The sequence below is a fragment of the Heterocephalus glaber genome, unplaced genomic scaffold (assembly GCF_053883595.1).
Source record: "Heterocephalus glaber isolate CG9 unplaced genomic scaffold, H.glaber_assembly_v1.0 deba00000122, whole genome shotgun sequence".
Taxonomy (NCBI): domain Eukaryota; kingdom Metazoa; phylum Chordata; class Mammalia; order Rodentia; family Bathyergidae; genus Heterocephalus; species Heterocephalus glaber.
Window position 1 is genome coordinate 11,866,490 of NW_028258138.1, and position 23,829 is coordinate 11,890,318.

General features: G+C 44.8%; 1 protein-coding gene across 4 annotated transcripts in view; it reads left to right on the forward strand.

Moving 5' to 3' along the window:
• Tiam1 (TIAM Rac1 associated GEF 1) overlaps nucleotides 1-23,829 on the forward strand; it is a 384,121-nt gene that overhangs the window by 63,974 nt on the left and 296,318 nt on the right. For all 4 annotated transcript variants that reach the window (XM_087213203.1, XM_004842270.3, XM_087213200.1 and 1 more), the window contains one exon: nucleotides 14,702-14,754. The gene's annotated coding sequence lies outside the window, so the exon portion shown is untranslated. The remainder of the gene's footprint in view (nucleotides 1-14,701; nucleotides 14,755-23,829) is intronic.

The following is a 23,829-nucleotide window of genomic DNA, read 5'->3' on the forward strand; positions in this document are numbered from 1 at the left end:
CCTGAGAGGTCCTGGGTTAGTTCTGGGAGGTGAGACTGGGTGCCCTGTGGCGCTCTGCCATACCCTGCCCTGTACCTGAGTCACATTCATTATGATAATCCCATCACAGGAAGTAATGGTTTTCCTGAGTTCTAGTCATTGTTGAGGAGGACGTCATGGGAACCCTTGAATCTGTGGTTGCGGCAGCAGGAGTATAGGTGCTGCATTTGTGGCTGGCGTCCGAAGTGGGGGCAGCCTTGTGGGACTGAGTCCCTCATCTGGGATGTCTGTGCTGGCCCTGTCATGTGGACCCCACAGGTTGAGCACTTCTGAGCCAGTGTCAGGACTGAATTGGGCCGGGGGACCCCCAGTTGCTATCCACAGTTGGGGAGCTGGTGTGGGAGCTCTCCTTAGCCCCAACACACACATTTCATGCCAGAGTGTCGGGAGTGGGAACAGTTGGTAGCGTGCGATGAGGTCCAGGTTCTCCAAGTTCACCTTGAAGTGTTGGCTGTGCCCTTGGCGCCTGGAGTAGATGTCACTGCGGAGCCCAGAAAGCCATGATGCTCATGCACATCAGTTGCTTCTTATTCTTGAGCTCCTTTGCAATATTCCTGAGCCATGGGTCTCTGTATAGTATTCCTACTTCCTATATATTTGGTCAGCAACACTTTATTACAAAGTAGACTCCTCTAGCATTTTTCTGCACATCTCTAATTTTTTTTTTTTTTTTGGTACTGGGGATCAAACTTGGGACCTTGTGCTTGCGATGCAGGCGGTGGAACCACTGAGCTAAATCCCTGGCCCAGCACATCTCTAATTTTAATACTGAATTGAAGTCCCTCTTCCAGTGGCTTCACCAGCTGGGTTAAGAGCCCACAGAGTATCTGAAGATCATTGCCATGCTTTCACTGTATCCCTGTTTCCACATTGCCCTTTATTGTTTTCTCCAACTTTTCAGTCCTTGGCTTTGTTTTTAGACAATACAGGATCCTCGCTGCCTTTTTGGGCAGGCATTGTTCTCCAGGTTGTCGAAGACCTCCTTGAAATGAGTTTGTTTTCCCATAACTGATCCCATTACTCTAGCTGTGTTGGAACTATTAACCTCATCTTTTCTAGTTGCATTCTAAGCATGCATGCTCTCTTCCCCTCCTTCCCTCCCTCTTTCCCTCCCCCCCTTTGCAGCCACATGACACCATTGGCTCCTGTGGTTAGACAGTCAGTCAGTTAACATATAACCACATTTGGACCAGTCTTGCAAACCTGTTCTGGTGGTGTTAGTTTAGCACATAAATTTAAGTATAACTTTGTGTGGATCTGTAATGAATTTTATTGCCTGTAGGTTTAGATAATCTCTTGCCTCTGTCAGGTAAGTTACTACATCAACAATGATGGTCCTTCTCTTCTATTTTTTGGACTTAGGATGGTTTCTTTTTTTGCAGTACTGGGATCGAACTCAGGACCTTGTGCTTGCCAGGCACTCAGGATGCCACTGAGCTATATCCCTGGCCCTTAGGATGGTTTCTTTAGAAGCTGTTCATTTCAAAGTGCCCCCACCTCTTTAATTTGGACATGATGTGATGCTGGATGTTCCTGGCAAGTATAGATTACTTAGGATAAAGCCTGTCTGTCTAGGTAGCTTCTGGCCAGGTAGGACTGCACTTGAAGTAGTCTCATTAATAAGCCTAAAACACTCAGAGTTTCTCCCTAGCATGGTTAGGCTGTTCCTCTTGGCTGTTTTCATAGGTAACTGAGCACTGTTTGGTTTGGAAAGCCCAGGTCTTCTTAATTTTGTTGGTTCTTACTTTATGGATTGAATTATGGCTTTCTCTCCACTTCCTTTAAGATCTTTACCAATGATATGAATCCTCCTCTTCCTCCTCCTGTTGAGTACTAGACTTGCTATCATAAGTCAGCACATTGATAGTATTGGAAAAATGTGGGTGGTGCTTTTGGGCCCTGGTTGGACTCCTGAGTCCTCTGCTTAATGGTCCTGTGATAATGGCCAACTGCCTCAGTATACTTTCTGTTGCTGTAACAAAAGGCCTGAGACCAGGTAGCTTGGAATTTTATTTAGCTCATGGTTCTGGAAGCTGGGAAGTCCAAGAGCATGGTGCTGGCTTTTGGCTGAGGCCTTCCTGTTACATCATAACATGGCAGAGGGTATCACATGTCGAGACAGAGCAAGTATGTGCCAGCTCAGGTTTCTCTTCTTCATAAAAACCATCATCAGATGCATCATGGGGGGTTCGCCCTGATGACTGTATTTAACCCTAATTACTGTACAGAAGGCTCCATTTCCAAGTACCATCAACATATGCTTTTGAGGATTTTATAACCCATGATATGTGGGGGACACACTTGAAGCGTGACATCAGGAGACACGTCCTTTCCTTGTACACGGACATCAGCGGGGCTGCTGTGAGCATGATGTCGGGTGGCGCCAAGTGGATCAAGCCACTGTAGGGGTTGAAACGGTGATAATGAATCGCTTCCTTCTCTTCCGAGTTTAGAGGCAAGTTGATGAATTTAACACAGGATTCAGACAGATGGAGGTCAAAATATCAGCATCATTACAGATCAAGACAGTTGGAGAACAGGCTGAGGAGTGAGGGCCAAATGGGCCTGCTCACCACCCTCGCCACTTGCGGGGCTGCCAATTCCAGGAGCAGGGCAGAGGGGAGAGGGTGAGTCCTAAGGGTGGTCGGCTCCCAGAAGAGCTAGTCCTGGGGGCTCAACATCTGCTCCCAATTTTGGCAACCAAGAAAGTCCTGTTGCTTCCTGGGAAGAATAAGTTAGGAGATATTTCAAGAGAGGTTGTATTAGTACCCTAGGGCTGGAGAAGCAAAGTACCACCAATTGGGAGGATTAAACAACGGGACTCACATTCACAGAATTTAGAAGTCTAAGATCATGGCTCCAGCAGGTCAGGGTTGGTTCCTTCTGTGAGGGAGAATCCGTTCTGTGCTTCTCACCTAGCTGCTGGTACTTTGCTGGCGATCTTTGCTGGTCCTTGGCTTACAGCCCCATTACTTCAGTCTCTGCCTTCACCTTCTTGTGGCGTCCTCCCTGTGTGTCTGTCTGTTGTTGGTATTGGATTTGGGACCCACCCTACGGCAATATGACCTCGTCTTAAATAATGACATCCACAACAACCCCGTGTCCAAGTCAGATCATATTCTGAGGGGTACTGGGCATTAAGTCTTTAACAGGAAACTAGGGAAGACATAATTCAATCCATAAGAGTGGTCTTGCTCCCCGGCCCCCACTATGCATTTCCTTCCAGGACTGTGGGGAAACACCCATTTTCTTCTTAGAACTAGGAATTAGTATGCAGTGGGTGCTCATGAGTTTGCTTCTGTTATGGACTGAACTGCTCATATACTGTGACTTTATTTGGAGACAGGGCCTTTCAATAGGTAATTAACATGTAATGAGATCGTAAAGATGGGGTTCAATCCAATAAGGCTGGTGTCTTTATAAGAAGAGAAGGAGATACCAGAATACCCTGTGCCTCTTCAAGTGTGTGCAGAGGGATTGGCTCTGTATGGGGAGAGGACTAGGTGGAGAAAGCCTTCCTAGGAACCAACCCCGACAGCACCTTGGTCAAGGAGGTCTGGCCCCAAGGACTGTGAGAAAATAATTTCCCTTGTTTAAATGACCAGTTTGCCTGTGGTATTGGGAGATGGCAACCCAAGGAACCTGGGATACCCTCCGTCCTTCTTCAGTGGGCTTGTGGCTCCATCTTCAACGACATTGGCTGTTGCCAGCCAAGGGCTGGTGAGCCTCTGTCCGTGGGGTAGGGAGGTGGCTTCCTGCCTGTGCTGTTCCTGGTCTTGTGTCTTCATTTAGTGGATTTGGTAGTGAAGGATGAGAAAGCTCAAGCAGTTTTCTCAAAGCCACTCTAATGGATTAGGCCGTGGAATCTGGGGGTGAATCCTAATGCTCTCAGAGTGCGCTTGGGTAAATCCAGGGCAAATACATTTAATTTCTTAGTTAAAAATAGTGACATGTGGATGTCATTGACTAGCAGAGGAATGAAACAAAGTGGGTCAGTGACACACTGCACTGTTTTGTGACGAATGTAAGTTAACTGATGTAATGGAAAACTGCAATCTGTGAGTAAGGGACCTTGAAAAGCTTAAGCCTTTGAGCAGTCTCCTCCCATCCGGTGACTGGGACAGAATAAGTGCAGTTCTTGGATTGCCAAATGCTTTTACTCTGTCTTGTACTTAAAAACTGTCTCTTGAACTCAACATGCATTGATGGGATGGCAACTGTATACCTGTTTTTGTGCCAGGCATTGAATACCAAGAGCTGATGTGAAGTTGCGGTCCTGAATTAGCTGGCAGTTTAGTGGAGCTGACTAGATGAACAACGGCCACCCCATATGGTAGGGATTACCCATGAGGGTGCAGGGAGTGTGCAGGTCTCACTCGGTGAGAACATGCGTAGGGGCATCCTGAGGTCATAGGGGGCTTACTTTAAAGATGCCATGGCTTTGGGCCAGGAATCCCAGTATTGAGTGGCATTTCAGTCAGAGAAAATCTATCAGCATGGAGATCTAGGAGGAGGGGGACCCCTTGGAGGATTTTGTATTTGCAGGGATTGTCCGTTTGTCCTCCTTTCTCCTTGTTTTCCATCCTCTTTACTGTCCATCAGTGATGCTTTCCTGGGGTGAATGTGAAGGCTTGATTTGTAGGGTTTGCAAATTTCCATGATATAAATTTCCTATCATGGCCAATCTTAAGGTATCAACACAACGTCAACTGGGCTAAAAAATTCCTAAAACTGTAGCAGTTGATCACAAGCCTGTGTAATCCCATGCTAGCAGACTATTGCTTCTCTCCATCCATGCATCCATCCATCCACCCACCTGTGTATTTTTCTTTCTTCTTTTGTACCAGGGATCAAACTTAGGACCTTGTGCTTTCGAGGCAGGCGGTGGAACCACTGAGCTAAATCCCTGGGCCCATCCATGTAGTTTTAACTAAACAGAATCATAGGAATAATTACGTTACAGATTTTAGAGTTCTTTTAACCAAGGTCCCCCCCAACCAGGGATGGAACTCAGGACCTTGTGCTTGCCAGGCAGGCGTGGCACCACTAAGCTACATTCCCAGCCCCAAGTCTTCTCCTTTTAATAGACAAGAAAACTGAGGGCCGGAGATTTAGCTCATTGGTTCCACCGCCTGCCTTGCAAGCACAAGGACCTGAGTTCGATCCCTGGTACCAAAAAAAAAAAAAAAATAGACAAGAAAACTGTTATCTGCAGAGGGGACAAATGTTTCTTAATGTCTTTCTTTCCTTTTTCTTTTTCTTTTTTCCAGTGCTGGGGACCAAACCCAGGTCAGGGAACTTTCTAGGCAAGTCATCTACCACTAAGCTGCAGCCCAAGTTCTCCTAAAGTCTGTTTGTGGCCTGAGGTTAGGACTGTGATCTCCAGAATTCCAGTCTGTGGCTGCCTCCCTAAAGTAAGGAAAACACTGGCTCTAACATGGCTTAATAATTCCCGAGGTGGAGCAGTGTGGAATCCACTTGCACACACCACAATCCCAGGGCTCAGGAAGGTGCTTTTGTTACTCCTCTTCTCAATAGTTGTAGGTTCCCAGCAGGCTCACAATTTCCTTCGCACGAAGTTCAAATGTCCCTGTTGAAATTACATTCTTCTTCCAGCGTGTAGCAGTGAGCTTCAGAATCTAATTTAGTAGTTGGCTCTTGATATTGATTTAGCCTTTGGTATTTCTTTCTGGATTTTATCTCATTTTTGTGTGTGTGACACAAAGATCTCTCCTTTGTAACTTTCCTTTTGTGGTGGTGGCTTGGACACCCTCCTTGTGTTGGACTGTGCTTCCTTCAACATACCTATGGGGTTGACGTTGCTTCTTTCTTTCTTGGACTTCTAGCACTGTGCCTTAGCACTTTGAGGAGATGAATAATGAATCATGCTTTTGGTGATCTATGAACTGTAAACTCAGAAGGAGGATGGATCTTACTAAAAAGCTTTATTTCAAAAACGTGGACCAGTTGGATGGTGAATATGGAATGCTCCACAAGGCTCCACCTAAAGCCAGCTTCTGTTCTGAATGAGGAGTGGCGTGTGTAGGAGGGCACTGCTTTTGTGGTTTCAAGTATATTGGGAACCACAGTGTACCTTTGGGGAGTAAAAATAAGAGAAGCCACAAGTAGAAGAAAAAAACTCACTTTTCACTTTATATGCTTCTCTATTGTTTGATTTTTTTTTTTTGCTCTTTAATCACACGTATGCAATAAAGCAAATCCAGATTTTAAAAAGCCTGGTTATATTTTAATAGGACCCATCCAGGGATGAATAGACTTTCTATTGCTTTCTTGACAATTTGCCATTTACCAAGTGTAAAGTTTACTTGTGTTTGGTTTATACATTGTTGCTCAGTAATCCTGCATACAATTGATTTTGGTTGCAAGAAAATTATAATTGCATAGGTATTCAGACCTGCTCCAAAAGGCCAGAAATCTAACTGTAAACTTTACCATGAGCGCTCTCTTTCCTGCTAGTTTTTACCAATTCTTTCTTAATGAGGTTAATCATCCATCTGTACATGCTGCCCAAGCTATCATTATTCAGAATTCCAACAGAGACTGTAAAGACCTTCTGGAGATATTCTGTGCACTAACTCAGAACTATTGTTTCTTTAGGTTTCTTTACTGTGCCATTCTTGGCTGTCTTGGACCTGTCCATGGGAAGTCGTTAGATTTCACGTTCTTCCTGGGAATACCGTTGTGGTCCATGATACCAGCCATCCTGTCTTCTCCACTCTTTCCCCGCAAATAAACTTCTCTCATGCACTTGGCACTTCTGCTCACATCTTCAGGATGTTCTGTGGTGTTCCCAATTTTAAATTAGGAACAATAAATTTAGCTTCATTCCCTATGGCCCTGAGCACCCCCGAAGGCTGGGAATGTGAGGATATTGTACAAGCCATAGTCACACTGGTTTGTAATAGGCTAATATGGAAAAATACACACAACTTCTTCTGTAGGCATTTGCAAGCAGGTTGCCTCTCACAACTGTTTCTTATAAAAAGAATTTCAGGAAATGGGTGGACTAAGTAAATGAAATGTTATTGATGCAAAGCACAATGGTGATTATGCTAGTTGAGGAAAATAGTTCCTTTATTAGAGGTCCGTAGAAACCTTCCTCTTTTAAGTTAATAGGTTGAACCAAGTGAATTGCCAAATGGAGCTACCAAAAGGTCAGTTCCATCTAGTTCAGTCTAAAATAGCATATTTGCTCAGTGGTAAGGCAGGGGAAATGCGGGTCTGAATTAGGATAGGACGGGAATGAGTGTGCTGTAAGATGCTAGGCATCCCTTATTTATTTGGACCTGTCTCTCATGGTTACTGTTTACTTAGTTGACACTTGGTTGTTGCCTCACTAGCTTTCTGAAAGTATCTAGAGCAAAATTGGTTACCTAGCAACATGTTACAGCCCAGGAGGGTTGGAGAATGGGTCAGTGATTAACAATTATGTACAATCAAGTTTAAAGATGCATAGCAGCCTGCCATATTTGTGCTCTGACCACTGGCAAGCATCGGCATTCGGCTACCCCAGGTTTATGGCTCTGGTAGGTGAATTGACTGCAGTGTAGTCTTGACCTCGAGGCGACCATGAAAGGAAAACTTTGTTCTGCATTGAAAGAGGCTAATGGTGCTCTGTCTATTGATCCAGTTTGCAGAAGCATTGGATACCCATCATTTGCTCTGGCTGCCTGTCTGGACACTCTGTCCCCTTGGAAAACGGAGAGAGAATGAAGAATCTGGATATTTACCATTGTTGTCATCTCCACAAATTGGCCCCTATTAGGGAATCTGCAATTTTCCCAGAACAAGTGCATGCAAATGAGTGGCAGCATCTCCTTTCCTCAACCCAGACCATTCTTTCAGGAATTACTCTTGCAATGCAGACAGAGCTCACTTTCTCCCTGGAATGGCCCATGCCCCTAATCATTCCTCTTTCTTCCATTCCAGCAAAAAAAAAAAGAAGCCGAACTTTGTATAATCCAGTCCTCACTTAATCTTTCTGTCAGCACAAATTATCAATGGTGTAAATAGCGAAAGTGTCAGTACAGCTAGGAGAAATTTTTATAACTCTGGCAATGCTAATAATGCCCATTTCATTGTTGAGAATCATTGAGTTTAATTGGCCAATCAATTTTTAGCCCCTTTCTGTTTGTATTTTGTTTAATCAACAAAAATAAATTGCCCTGCCAACCTTGAAAGATCCAAGTCGGAGAACAGTGGCAAATATTTCGTTTGTCCTGCCAAAAGAGCTTTCCTGCAGAAACGTCTTAATTGAAGATGATTTATATTCAGAAGTGCTGATGTTTTATCATTTGTCTGAAGAAGGAAAAAGCTGTGTAAGCAAGCACTATTGCAGCCGCTGTAGGCATTGTGTTTGACATTTATCCACACTCTTTTTCCTCCAGCCGTTTATATGAAAACAACCATCCCCAGCTTTCTTACTAATGATGCAGTCACTGCCTCCAGAAGTAGCAGTGCTCCCCTTGTGAGCAGGACCCCAAATTCTACTCTCTCTCTTTTTTTTTTAACCCCTTTTCTGCTGGGTTTTATTGACTGTGGCTCCTGCTTTCTGGGCTTTTGGTGGAAAATGAGTGACATCTCGGTGCTGGAAGTTGTGAGCATGCTCCAGGGATGCAGGCTGCCATCTTTCCTGGTAGGCAGGAAAGCGTCTTTAGTCATGGCATCTCATGGTGTCCAGAGCCTTTGGTGGGGGTGGGGACACTTTCCTGAGAGTTGTGAGAATCCAGTTTTTACCTTTTATGCCATTTTTTTGTACCCCAAGGAAGAGAAAGAGATGTGGAAAGTAGCATTTATTTAATGCCTACATGATGTGTTTTTATTTCTTACAACAATTTTGCGAAATTGCTGGTGAGGAAGATTAGGTTTAGAGAATATTAGAGTACCTCACCATCACACAGTTTGTGTGTGGAGTCGATATGACTTGTTTATTAGTGTGTTTGTGGTACATAATGATTATATTTATTGTGGGGAGTTGGTACATGTATATAACACATATTAATCCTTTTTTTGTCCCCTACCACTCCCATCCCTCCCTGCTTCTTTCAACTCTTGGTCCCTTCCCATTTGAAAAAGATCTCCCTACTTTCTATTCTCTTTTATTTTGTTCTTTATTTATATTTTAGGAAGTGGCTGTGATTTGAATCCTGTTCCGTTGGTCTCCAGTTGCTGTTCTATTTCACTGCTGCTCAACCTGGAAAACACCCCTTTCCTCCCCACAGATATTTTTGCCAAAACCAGTTTTCTCTGTGTGCAGGGCTGAAGAAGATTTGGTTTGTAGGAGCATGTTATGTGCCCAGCACTTTCCCAAAGAGCTTTACATGTATTAATTCACGCGACCTACATTTGCCTACTATCTACTGCTATTCTCATCTTACAGGTGAGGAAGCTGAGGATAGAGTGGTTAGAAGACAGGCCCAACGCCAAATGGTTAACAGTTGAGGGAATCAAGATTTGCATCTAGATGGCCTGACCCAGAGCCCATGTTCTCAGGGATCTACCTTTCACTGAGGGCACCTTTGCTTGTTGGTCAGCTTTCTATTGTTGGACAACCTGCAACTGAAAGGAGAAAAGGTTTATTCTGGCTCAAGGTTTCAGAGGTTTCCGTCCATGGTAGCTACCTCCAAGGTAGAAACAGCATGATGGAAGGGCCTGGTGGACAAAAGCTGCTCAACTCATGGCATCTGGGAAACAGAACAGGGGAAGAGTATGAAAGAAGGGGCCAGGGCTCAGATATAGTACCCAGAGTCACTCTCCTGTGACCCACCAACACACACACAAAAGTGTGCTTCCTTAACCACCTGTCTCTTAATCCTATTATGTTGACAGTCGAGATTAACCATCACACCTTGTTTACTATTCCTCAGGTCTTTAGTGTACAGAGAAGGCAGCTAAGGTGATAAAGGAAAGGAAGATACAGATTGAGCAACCTTAACTTGAAAATCCAAAATCCAAATGCACCAAAATTTGAAACTTTCTGGGCAAGCACATGATGCCACACTGCCAGAGTCCACACTGTGACACTTTGTTTCATGCACAGAATTATTTAACATACTGTATAAATTATCTTCAAACCATATATATATGAAACCTAAATGAATATTTTGTTTAGACTCGGCTCCCCCTCCCAACATGTCTCATTATGTATATGCAAATACTCCAGAATCTGAAAAAAAAGAATCCCAAATCTGAAACACTTTTGATCCCAAGCATTTTGGATAAGGAATACTCAGCCTGTAGTGATTTCATGGAACTTTGGATTTTGTTGTGGACAAAGGAGACTGTTGGTTCACTCATGGCCTCAGGCCTTGGGTCCTCTGTTGTTCTTGGCTGCGCTCAATGCTTTTCTTGTTACCTTTTCTCCATTTCCGGTCGGCTTCCTCATGTGCCTCTTTTAAAGGTTTATCTTCCATGGTCCCTTGGTGTCCTCTCAGACTGATGGGAGACCAACCGTTCTGTAGGGCCCACCAAAAAGCCAACCCAATGACCTGCCAATTATTTCATGAGGAAAACCAAGTCTTAAACAAGCCCAAGATCTAACGTGGATCAGGTAGGATGCAACTCAGCAACTCCTGAATCATGTCATAGAGGTCGCTAGTTCTAGGAAGCCAACAGAATGGTAACATTCCAGTAGATGTCTGATTTTGCACCACCTTTCTGTGGACTGAGGCCTTGGGTATTCACTCATACCTGTAGACCACAGTATCTTTGGTACCAGTGTCCAGGGATGCCTGGGTCAAGGGAGGGCTGAGGAAGAGTTTCTGCATTTGGCTGGTATGGGAAGGCTTGCAGTGGCTGAGATCAATTACTATCATCATGATAAAAATACCCACAGAGAAACAATTTCGGATGTATGCTAAGCCAAGCCTTGTTCGGAGCATTTTGCATATATTTATCCATCATCCTTCACCAATCCCATTAACTCGATGCTGTTATTATCCCCATTTACCAGATGACAAAATCCGTGTGAAGTGTGGTGTCCAGTGTACTTTTAGGAACGTTAAAATACACAGCACATCTCAGGATCAAGGCCATGAGGTAGTTGGCTTGTAGGGTGCCGGTGCCAGCATTTGGCTGTTCTTTGGAACACAGAGGCCTCTTTGTTAATGGCCCTTGGAAACTACCTGAAACGTGCCGGGCAGTGTGACCTCCTGCATTATTGAGCTTTTCCCTGTCCGCTAGACACTATTCTCAGAATTTTGCATTGATTTATTTAATCCTTACAGGAAGATAGGCACTGTGATCATGATTATACCTGATGGGCGGCTGAGGATCCTGAGTTATGGTGGTGATAGAATTTGCCTAAGGGCACCTGCTCAGTCCTCTGCAAGGCTCTTGACCAACAGTGGCCTTCTACTTCTGAGCTGGGAAGAGGACAGAAACATAGAACAGGGACACAGCAGGTGGGTTAGAGGCTCTGTCAATCCCTTGTGGCACCAGTCTCTTGTGGCCTTCTGTTTGTTTGTATCTGGTCACCTCAGTGGTGAAGGCAACCAAGAACAGCTCTGATATGGATCATAAAACAGACTAGCAGGCTTTCACTGGGCCCAGGGGGTGGGCAGGGCACGGTTGTTCATGGAGCCCACAGCAGCCCTATGAGTTTGTACTGAGTAAGCATCTCCATGTTGGCAAAGGAGAAATGGCTGCCCAGAGAGGGTGAGACAGCCTGGGTTACACAGCAGGTGCAGGGCAGATCCAGGTGCCGGGGCCACACGCCTGGAAGGCCTAATGCTGCCCGTGGTGAGGTCAGCCGCCCACAGCTCTTGGTCTTCTTTCTGCCCACTTGGACATTTCCTACATGGTCGGCTATGTTATTTTGCAGTCTCTGAGGTATTTTTCCCCTCCTGGGTGCCCTTCCATGTCTCAGCAGCCTGGAGGTTTTCAGAACAGGGTGTGATTTTTCCCCTAGGCCTGAACTGTTTTGCTATTGCTGGAGCATCTGAACACCTGCTGAGCTGATGAGCTTTCAAATGTCATTTGAGTGTGGGGAGGGAGCTGCAAGTGATTCACAGGAACACCCTCCCAGCTGCCTGCTCTTGGAGGACCGGGACAGGACGGTGGGCGAGGGGGAGGAGGGTGTGGTCCTGCTGGGGGGAGGACATAGGTGCCCACCATCTGCTGCCCACCCTTCTTCCTCTGGGTCACAGTAGTCGTTCTGAGCCTTGCTTTTCTTGCACCATTGCCTGTGAACGTTTTTGGGTGAACTTTTGAGGATCTAGTGCAATTTTTGACCTTTCCCTTTGTGGATTTCTCTTCTCAGAAAAATGCACACATATACACAAATTTTTGTATTTCTGGCCTTTCATGGACACCCTGACTCTCACGGCCTCCTCGGGCCCCCTCCCCTGTTTGCCCCTGCACGCGCACCATAAAATCTACCTTAAAAATTGGGTTTTCTGCTTTTTTCTTCCTCAGTTGAAGGCTGGCATGGGGAAAGTGAATTTCAGATTCTCTGCTTTCTTTCTTCCCTCTGTTGTCAATCACAAGCTGGGGAAGAAGTCGCAGCAGGCTCCAACAGGGGACCAGAGGGCGCCTTGAAGGTGTGTTGCAAGGCTAAGAAAAACAGAAAGGGGGAGTTGAGGTCCCGGGTGGAAGAAGCCCCTCCATCCCACAAAGCTGAAGACAGCAGATGACCCATGAAACCTCACCTGTATGGACAAACCCCAGGTTACCTGAGGGAATGGAGAGGGACCCATGCTCCTGGGTCCTCTGTCCTCTTGCACTCGGCCAGGGAGGGCAGCATCCGTGGACACAGAGCACAGCGGAGGAGCTGGGAGATAATGTGAAGGGCGATGGGGAATGTTGAGCACATGGCCCTTCGAGAGTCTTAAATGATTCCAACCCAGCGAGCACATGGCACACTTAAGGACACACAGAGGGCAGCTTGGCCATCCTTAAATGCTCTCCCTGGGGTGGGGAGATATGCTGGAAATTGCTTAGCTTGTGTGAGGGAAGTTTTGTAGTTCTGTTAGTGATTGAAAACTTCCTGGTTTTTTTTGTCAGCTGCCTTTAAATCCAGTCTTTTAGTGTCCCCCGCCCATGCTTGTCGTTACAAAGCCACTTTGAAAGACTTCATTGTGCCTCGTGATGATGAACTGATCTACGTCAGTATCACAGGGAATTGTATATAAATTGTTTCCATGGCATCGTGTTCAAAGGGAAGTTTTCCTTATCATAGGGTGGCTTGATGTTTAGAAATGGGCGTTTCTGGATTTTGCACAACAGGAAAATTGTATGTGGGGGAGTAAGGGAGAGATTACACAGTGCTATGCAGTGTGAGGTCATGTGAGCCGCAGCGTGTGACTGGGGTGCTGAGCGGGGCCGGGCAGTCTGCATTCTGCCCCTGCTCCTGCTGAGACTGCTCTGGGCCTTGGGCCCCCTTCTAGAAATACAGACCCCCACGTGTACACGGGAGTTACTATTATTGACAAAGACTTTGTCCTTGACCAACCTGGTTCTTCTTGGCTTCCCTCTGTTGAGTGAGAATCCCTGACCCTTGTTGCCTGATCACTTTCAACATCTGATTACGATTCATCCCCTACCTTTGCTAGTTAAGTTCTGGGCCCATCTTTAGCAAGAGTCCCTTTACCTTTGATAGCTCCTCTAACGTTCCGTCCACTGACTCTCACTCTGCTAACTGGCTGTAAAGCTCCAGATGCCTTTACCTTGTTTAGAGCTGAGAGCGATCTTTTCTCTATAGCAGTAGCCTTGACAGCGACCTCTTGCAGTGGTCCTGAATAAAGTCTGCTTTACTTTTTTTTAAAAAATGTTCGAATAACGGTGCAGAGACACGCACCAGGTACTTAGGAGACTGAGAGAGGCAGGAGACTCACAAGTTTGAAGCCAGCCCGGGCGACATAGCATGTCCCTTTATCAAAAATCAAACAAATAAACAAAATAAAGAAAAGAGTTCAAATGATGTTTTTTCCCTTTAACATTCCCGACCAGAAAGCCATGGATTGTTTGGCATCTCCCAGGACCTCTTCTCATCCAGTACTGAGAGGCACTGGTGACTGACTCCCTCTTCACTCCCTTGTGGGCCAGGTCTCATTGTTAAGAAGCCCTGCCTTCACTTGTACTTACTCACCCTAATTCTGCCTTTCTCTAAAACTTGTTCCCTCCTCAATTAAGGGAATAAATTAACTTTAAATTTTAACCATCTTAATAAAGCGTATATGCATGACTCTCTGGGTTGTTGTTTTGAAAGAAATAGTGTCTCGCTACATTGCCCAGCCTGTCCCAAACTCTCCACTCAAGCCAGTCCTCCTGCCCCTGCCACCCAAGTAGCTGGGAGTCGACATGCGTCACTGTACCTGGCTTTTCCTTGCTTTCTTTGTCAGGATTCTAAGCCTGGCTGAACTGTGGTACTGACTTAGGGTTATTGCTGCTATAGAAGGTGACATTGGAGTGATGTCATTAGGTTGGGACTTGACTTTGGAACTATGTGAACTGTGTTTATTCAGAGTCCTGAATTAGTCTGCTCTGCTTCATTCTTTCTTCAGCTTTTAGCTCTGGCTCATACAATACTTCCACTGATCCAGTTTTATAAATGGCATCCTCCCTTTCTTTGCCTATGGAATAAAATGCATGGGCGCTGTGAACATTATTTGTCACTTAGAAGTCTTTTCTTTTACATTTCCAGGTTGATGGCTGCATTCCAGATGTTAACACTGTCAGAAGCTTGACTTCCATGTGGTGAGTAGCCACGTTATCCTGTCTGCCTTATCCTGTGCATTAAATGACTTTCTAGGAACATCAAGGGAGATAAATAAATTTACTTTTCATTTATATATCATATAGTCCTAAATCGGTGCCTGGTGTCTGTTGATTTTCAACTCTTACCCTCTCTGTGTCACATCATTCATGATTACATTGAGAAGCGCTGACTTTTGCAGGATCCAAAAGACACACAGTGATCTGTATGTTTGCCTGACAAATAGGAGAGTGTGCATTTAAGGAGAAAATCTAATTCATTCGTAAATATTTCACTGTGACTCTAAAACGATAAGGATTCTTTTTGTTCAATATCAACACTACTGCCACACATAAAAGCAAACAATAATTCCTTTCTTAATGTCACTGAATATTTATGTTCTGCTTTCCTTGATTGTCTCATTATTGTTTCACAGTTGGTTAAAGATACTTCAGGGTGATCACAGGGTCTAAACAAACATCCACACGTTGCTGTATCGCATCCATATGGCTCTGAGTCGCATTTCATGTGTAGGTTCCCTGCCCTCTCTTGTTCTTGCTTGGAGTACCTGTGGTCAAGCAGCTGATCTTTTGTCCCATAGAGTTCCATACAATGTAGATTTCGCTACTGACATCCTTGGGTTGTCATTTCATAGGTTTCATTGGCCTCCATGATTTTTATCTACTAAAGACCTGGCTACATTCAGGTTTAATTTGGGGGGCAAGAATATTTGATAGATGATGGTGTTACTCCTTATCGGGTTACACATTCCATTGCTTTTAGAAGGTCCACAAAGGATCTAGCCACTGAAAATCCATGTGGGTGTGTAGATCCGATCCAGTCTTTGAGGATTAACAAAAGCCAATATTCTATATTTTTTATTTATTACATGGAAATTTAAAATTTTGTGGAGGGGGATTACCTTGAGGTGCAGTTTGTATATAAAGGCATAATAGTGGCTTCATTCTTTTTAGTTATCAGAATAATGGGATTGTTTCATATCATCCTTCAAAGATGACCAGTGAGTTTTTAATAACACTAAGATTATGAACTTTTAGATTCTTGATGTATTTGACACCAGAGTGAAGATTTGGTAGAAACTTCATAATAAGAATATCCCCTTTAGGGCCAGGGATTTAGCTCAGCGGTTCCAGCGCCTGCCTTGTAAGCACAAGGTTCTGAGTTCGTTCCCTGGTAGCAAAAAAAAAAAGCCCCTTTAAAAATCTGCCTCAGTTCCATCTAATGAATGCTTCTAAATAGTAAGAGAAAGGAGAGAAGAGAAGATGTAGAGTGGAAAAGGAAGACATCAGAACCCATAAGCTTAATTGGATGAGGGTGGAGGTTGGATGAGGTAAATTGTGCTAAAAAAAAAAAAAAAAATCGAGATGGGGAGAGCCGGTCTGAAATACTCCAGGGCACATTACTGAGGTACAGAGAGAGTCCATTTAGTCACTAGGGCCTTCTTTACCGCTGGTCCCAAGTCTGTTTCTTTCTGAGGCATCAAGGACAAAATCCCTGCCCTCTAGACTTTGATTAAAGTGTGTGTAAAGACAGAGAGTACCTGAGCCACTGTGTGAAGTGCATAGTGTGTCAGATGATGAGAAAGCAAAGATAGGGAGGATGAGGGAGAGGCCTGCAGCAGTGTGAGGGGCAGGGATTGACCTCAGGGCCTGTACACTGAGCCACCCCACGCCCCCGTTTTGAGACAGAGTCTCTCATAAGTCACCATGGTACCCTGGTGCAAATTTGCAATCCTCCTGCCTCAGCTTCCCAGAGAACTGGGATTACAGATTACAGGTGTAGCACCCTGCCCTGTGAAGATTGCAGTTTTAAGAGGGGGCTTTAACATCTGAACAAAGGTGAGAGGAGGTGAGGGAAAGCGCCAGGTGGCTTTCTGAGGGAGAGGATTTGCAGGCTGGAGGATGGAATGGGAGAGAAGTGCACAGGCCCTGAGTTTCAGGTGAGAAACAACAGAGCAGTCTCTGGAGAGCTGGAGAAGCTGAAGGAGGGATGATATAGGGGAGTGTCTTGGAATCCACGGGGCTTGAAGGCCATTGTAAGGTTTTGGGGGCCACTGGATGGACGTGATCTTACTGCTTTTTTAACATAATATATTGTGTGGGGCAGGACAACACTGAGGGCAGTGTCTAGGGAGCTGGCGATGGGCTGGTGAAAAGCAGACAGATTCTGGGTTTGTTCTGGAGGTACGGTTGACAGGATTTGCTCTGCATTGGGTGTGCAGGATGAGAGAAAGTGGGGTCCAGGAGAGGGGAGACCACAGGTGTTTGGATGATCGGAGGTGACAGTGGTTGATCTCTGCTGCCCTGGGCCCAGCCCATTCAGTAGGTAGGAGTTCAAGGGTGGGAGTGGGAAAGTTTATCTTCTGAGCCATTTGTTTTTGAATGGTTAGCAAATCACTGGGTAGAGTTTTCCTCTGGTATACCAGTTACCTCCCGCAGCCTCAGTGCTGCCACATTATCAGCTCCCCAAAAGGCTGTGTCCACCTATTTGAAGAGGTCACTATAGAACCTCTCGCAGGCACCGGTTCAGAAGACAAACTCTATTTTATAGCACAAATGTGAAGGAGAAACACTTGCATCTTAAGAACTCTGGGTGTAGAGAAATGATACCTACCTGGTGTGTCTAGATTTGGCTTTGGTCTTAGAAGGATCTTCCTTGGTTTGGGCGGCTAGGCTTAGTGTCTTCATGGATAGATGCAGACCACCTGGATCTCTTTGCTTATTCCTGCTGTTTTCTTATAGGAGGGTCCTCAAGGTGCTTCTCCTTCACTCCTCCTTTGGACCAAAATAGAGGCCACTAAATTACACAGACCTGTTTTATTTTTAGTGGCACCCAGCCACACTCATTTGTTGAAGTATTACCTCTGGCTACTTTCTGGCTATGACATAGTAATTTTGTGGTAGTAATAGACAACATGCTAGTGCACAAAGACTGAAATACTTACTCTTTGGCCCTTTCTAAAACTAAAAATTTTTTGAGCTTCGGGCTTGAGCATTCACTGGGGTTGTAAGACTCACACAAAAATATTTGACGGGCTGAAATACCACTCAGCTTTGGTATGTGCCAATATGAAATTTGTGGCTTACAAATTATGGCTCAAAACTATGAAAATAATTTGATTTTCCTCATTAATTTTTTTCCTACAGGTTAGATAACATTATCCTTATATAGCTGTCCTTTAGTATCTGTGAGGGTGGGTCCTGGGGCCCTCCATGGACACTGAAATCCAAGAATGGGCAAATCTCTTGTAAAATGATGTAGTGTTTACATATAATCTGGTACATCCTCCTTCCTGTACTCTTTCCATCATCTCTAAATTGCTGCTAATACTTGGTACAGTATCAATGGTGTGTACATGGTTGTTACACTGCATTGTTTAGGGAAGAATATCCAGAATAAAAGCAAGGCATGTTTTCAGTACAGATTCAACCACCGAAGGCTAATGATATTTTTAATCCACATATGGTTACCAAACAACCGACATGAAGGGCCAACTGTATCTGGAAAGAATTGTACTTCAGCAAGGCCGGGTTCACATTCATTGTCAGAGTCATTTTAACTTTGTCAGTGGTTGAATGCTAGCAGTCCTGAAATTCAGTATTTTGAGATGTCATTTGTCAAACCCTCTTCCTTAGATGGTATAAGGCTTTCTCTTCCATTTGAATGTGCTAGGATGTGTTTTATTTTGGTTTTGATGAGGAATTTGCTATCCTTTTAATGTCTAATGCTAAGCGTTTTCAAAATAAGTAGACTTCATTTTCCTCCTAAATGGAACTCAGGTAATTTTATGCATCCTTTTGTCTTTTCACTATATTGTGTGATGCATTTTTATGGACGTCTATGGAATTCTTTATGTAAAAAAAATTGAAATAAATTTAAAATATAAAGGACTATTCTTTCTTAATTGCATCTTAATGTAATAAAAACCAGAGTGTAATTATTAAAAATGGTAGAAGAGAGGAATTAAAACAGTAAAATTGCTTAGCAAAGAATCCATTTCATAATGCATTTAGATATAATTGGTATCATAATGTGTAATTAATAATCTTTCTTTGAAGTGTGAAGCTTAAGTTTGGGCAGAGAGGGGACCTCTTAGGTCCTGGGGATGTCTGAATTAGTTCTTACAGTAGCCTAGGTTGTAGGGTCTTGCCACCTGCCTTATTTTTGTTTTCTTGTGGGGGAGAAGGAGGGCGGGGAGAGAGAAAGAAAAAGAGAGAGAGGATGTGTCCTCCAGTGCGTCACCAGCCACCTGTGAATGCCTTAGACTTGTCTGGGGAGAGAAGAGAGGAGGCATCTCGGTTAGCAACGGCGACTGCCCTGCTCTGCAGGGTGCTGTCTGGGGAGTTGGTGCTGACAGGTGAAGGCCCCTTTTGCCCAGGTGTCAGGTTGGCCTGCGGCTTGGAGCCTCCTTAGTGCATTTTTTTAGGCTCACACCCTAACCTGGCTCAATGGATCTAGCTCTAAGGGCCAGGAATGGGTCCAAAGAAAAGCACTATGGGGAGAAAGAATGAACAGAGTGGAGCCCCAGGCCGCCGTTTCCCCACCTCTCATCCTGGCTCCAGTTGACTCCTGAAAGATTGGGAGGCCACGACACTCAAGAACACAAATGTAAATCCTGAGAGAGGACGTGGCAGGCAGGTTATGGCTTACATTCACTAGCTACTGCCTTGGTTTAAGAGCTCCTTGCCCATCTCCCATTCATTACATTCCAGGCCCCCGCTCAGAGAGTTGGGGTTGGAGGTGGTGGGTGCTCTCTATCGCCCTCTGGTGGTCAAGCTCCAGCGCCAGCCCATTGGGGGAAATCAGCTGGACCAGAGGCTGAAGTCAAAGCTGCCACTTGGGAGCCACGTGGAGATTGGGGTGAGCACGTGACAGCAGCACTGCCCAGTATCCATATGGGGAAGAGACAGCCGTTGCTAAAGATTTGGGGCCTCTTTTTTGGAAATAGCTTCTAGAATCTGCAGGTTGTTCTTTAGACTATTTCCATCAATGGCAAATCTTTCTGTTTTTGGGTGGTATTGATTTTCGGTTAAATTCTTAATGAAATTGCCTCTCAGTTGGTTTTTTACCTTTTTCTTGTGTGCAGGATGTCCACTCCCCACAGCGTGGCTACAGGGCTGTAAATGGCAATCAAATTGCGCTACTTTGCTTGGAACTTCCAATGGCTTCCCTTCACTGTTGAGAACCAGACCTGCTGTCTGGACTGCAAGGCCTCAGGCAGCTTGGTCTCACCGCTCTCACCTTTATCCTTCCAAGCTCAGGGCTTCTCAGACACTTTTGTGGGGTCGAATCAGCCTTCTGCTCCCTTCTCGGCCACCTCTGTTGCATGACAGCTTTCCCTGCCAGGCCCCTCCTGGCCAGCCATTCACTTCCTTCAGGTCTCTGCTCGACTATCACCTATGTGATAAGTCTCCTAAGAATGAGACCTGAAGCATAGCCCCTCCTTTTCCGGCCTGTCATCTTCCTGTGTCATCATAGCACTTCCGGCCATTGGAACTCTCTTTCTCATTGGTGTTCATTGCCACTCCCTTTGGAATGAAGGGCTCCCATTCAGCAAGCTCTGTCATTCAGCACTGGAAAGCAGGGTCATTTTTTAAATTGAATATTGATATGTACAGTTTTCCAAGATGGCCGCATCCAGGGACTAGTGCAGATTCAGAAATATGAGGCGTGATCAAACAGTACAGTGAATATTTAAGTTTTGTTAACAAACTCTTTACAGTAAAAGATAGATCACCGAGAATGAGCATGTAATTGTGTCCAAAGCAAGGGAGAGTGTTTTGAGGAAGATTAATGGCATTGTGTTTTTTACTGCAATTAATTGAAACAGATCTCAACATTCACTGTAATTTTTGATGACATCAGTTCAATCAACAATTTATGGCAAATTTTGTCAAATAAAAATATTATGGTGTGTTTTCAACCACCCTATTCACCAAATCTTGCATGATGTGACTTTCTCAAAGTCAAAATGACCGTGAAAGGTAAATGTTTTGAATGAGTTCAGGACATCCAAGCAGCTACAATAGGAAAACTAAAGACGCTTATGAAAGAGGACTTCCAGAACTGCTTCAGAAAGTGGCAGGATGATGGGATACGGGTGTCTGAAGTGAGGGAGAGTGAGGGGATTAATTATGAGGTGTCTTTTATAGTAATAAATATTTAAAAATTTATAAACATTCACTGGATTTTGTGGTCATTAAGCATACATGTGATCTAGCTTGGTGTGTTAGTTTTCTGTCATGGAGAAAAACAAAGGAAGAAAGGTATATTTTGGCTCATGGTTGTAGAAGGTTCAGTTCATGGTTAGGTGGCTATGTTGCATTGAGGCCTGTGGTGAGGCAGAAACAACATAATGGAGTGTATGGTGGAAGAAAGATGCTCACCTCCTGGCAGCTGGGAAGAAGGTGGGGGGAGAGAAAGAGAAGAGAAGATGCTCTTCCAGGGCACGCCTCCAGGGACCTACTTCCTCCAACTGGGCCCCACCTTCTAAAGCCCCCCCCCCCAACACCATTGTTTGGCAGCCAAGCTTTTAGCCCATGACCTTTGGGGGACATTTCAAATCCAAACCATAGCATTTGGTAACAAGACGAAACCAAGATAGTTTTCTTGTCAGACCTCCTATGTTGTAACTTATGACATAAGTCCTCTGCCCTCTTATGGTTTGAGTCTTCAGGAGCCTTCCCAGTGCTCCCAGCACAGTGTGGTTTCATGGCACTGTGGACAAGGGGACTTGCCTATCTCAGAACTACAGATATTCTGGGCTGGGTAATTCTTTGTGGTACAAGCTGTCAGTACTGTAGGATGTCTAACAGCCTCTTTGGCATCTACTTGGTAGAATCCAGGGTGTCCCTCTAGCTATGACAACCAAGCTGTCCCCAGACATTGCCACACGTCCTGGGGGGAGTAAGGGATGTAAAGCTTCTCTGATTGAGAACCACTGGTTTAGTGAAATACGCACATGCCCAAGATTTAGCCATTAACCTTTTCTACCATTCAAAAATTTTTTTCTATGAGTATAGGTAACATTTGCTATTATATAAGAAAGTGCTTTGAAGCACAGAATGTTACTCAAATTTAGACTTGTCTATGACTAAAAGTTTTTTTTTTTTGGTACTGGGGATCAAACTTGGGACCTTGCGCTTGTGAGGCAGGCAGCTGAACCAGTGAGCTGAATCCCCAGCCTCATTTCTGTTTTTGTTTTGAGACAGGGTCTTGCTATGGAGTTCAGGCTGGCCTTGAACTCACTATGTAGTCCAGGCTGACCTAGAGCTTGTGGTGATCCTCCTGCGTAAGCCTCTCGAGTGTTGAGATTACAGGCATGAGCTACCACTTGGCTAAAGTTTTGTTTTGTAATCTGCATTTGTGGGCTCAGCTTTTTTTTTTTTGCCATCATTGTCATATTTTCCCATTGTATTTACAAAACATTTTTCCTCCCCAGGAATCTGGACCAGCTTTAAGCAAATAGTAACTGTCCTCTTGGTGTCATTATCATCATGATCTTGTTCAACGCCTCCGTTTGAAAGATGAAGAAACTAAGGCCCCAAGGACAGCAATTAACCCAAGCCACGATTGTGTGTGTGTTTCTGGAGCGTTTTCTCACACTTCTGCTCTCTGGGAAGGTTGCTGCTGTGATAAGCAGAGCTCTCTACCTCCCTCATCAAGCTCTCTGCTGGAGCCTGGTCAGAAAGGACCACTGTCCTGGGCCACTATTGAGGGTTTGTTAACAGTTTCTTTAAAAGATGGGGAGGGAAAAGACTTGGAGTGTCAGAGAAGAGGAAGAAGAAAGGCTTTAGACTGCACAGACAGTATGTTTAAAAAGGAAAACTATGAAAAGCATTGCTGGGGTGGGGAGGAAGGAAGGAGGGATGTCTGAATAGAGGAAATGAAGAATCAGATCAACCAAGTGCAATATTGGCAAAGAGAGAGGTAGTAAAAAATCAGTGACATTTAGAAACTGGTTAGTTTGTGATAGAGGATTTTGTAGGGGGTGGGTACAGGAGCTATAAAAGAGGATTGTATTTAAGGAAATGTCCTCTTCTAGAAATATTTTTTGACATATTTATGGATGACATGATATGACGCTTGAGATTTTCTTTAAAGAAATAATCCTGTGAAATAGGATAGACCAGTTGAAGCTGTTTGTAGGCACATGGGATTCAGTAGCCATCACACAAGAGTTTTAAAAAAAAATTTTAGGGCTGGGGATTTAGCTCAGAGGTGCCGTGCCTGCCTTGCAAGCACAAGATTCCCGATACTGCAAAAAAAAAAAAAAGTTGAAAGCTGATCACCTGCAATAAATCACAAGTCCTTTGCAATTTATAATAAAGAAACAGTTGAGAAACAAATTTGCCAACTTTTAAATCTGACCCTAAAGACAAGCTTCCCAGAGTCCCTAGGTCCTTTTGCCCCGAGTGACAGGAGGATTGGGAATAGGAGCTCAAGGATGCTCACCCTGGCCAGGGCTGCACGGAGCCTGACCTCTGCCTGTACCTGGCTGTTGGTTTCTGCCAGGTCTGTGCCTCTCCGTGCCGGATGCAGAGCTGCAGTGCCCTGGGAGTGGAACTGTGATGGTCTCCTTCACCCTGCCCACCACCTTCCGGAAATGACCCGGGGATCAACTTATTTTTTTTCTCCCACAAATAATTTATCATTTAAATACTGCGCAGGTAACATACACACTGTCAAAACCACGCAGAGGTTGTCACTTTTTTATCCCTGGGACAAAAGGCCCAACACGTGCCATTGAAAGGAGGAGAGGGGTCTGGGTGTAGCTCAGTGGAGCCGTGGCTGCCTGGCAAGCACAAGGTCCTGAGTTTGATCCCCGGTATCCCCCCAAAAAGAGAAAAACAAAACCCAAGATTGGGGGCCATGGATGTAGCTCAGTGGCACCGTGCCTGCCTGGCAAGTGCAAGGTCCTGAGTTCAATTCCTGGTGCCAAACAACAACAAAAACAAATGAAAGGAGCAGAAGTTCATTTTGGTTCACAGACTCAAGCCAAGGCAGAAAGCACAGGGCAGAACAGCACAGTGGAAGGGTACAGCGGAGGAAAGCTC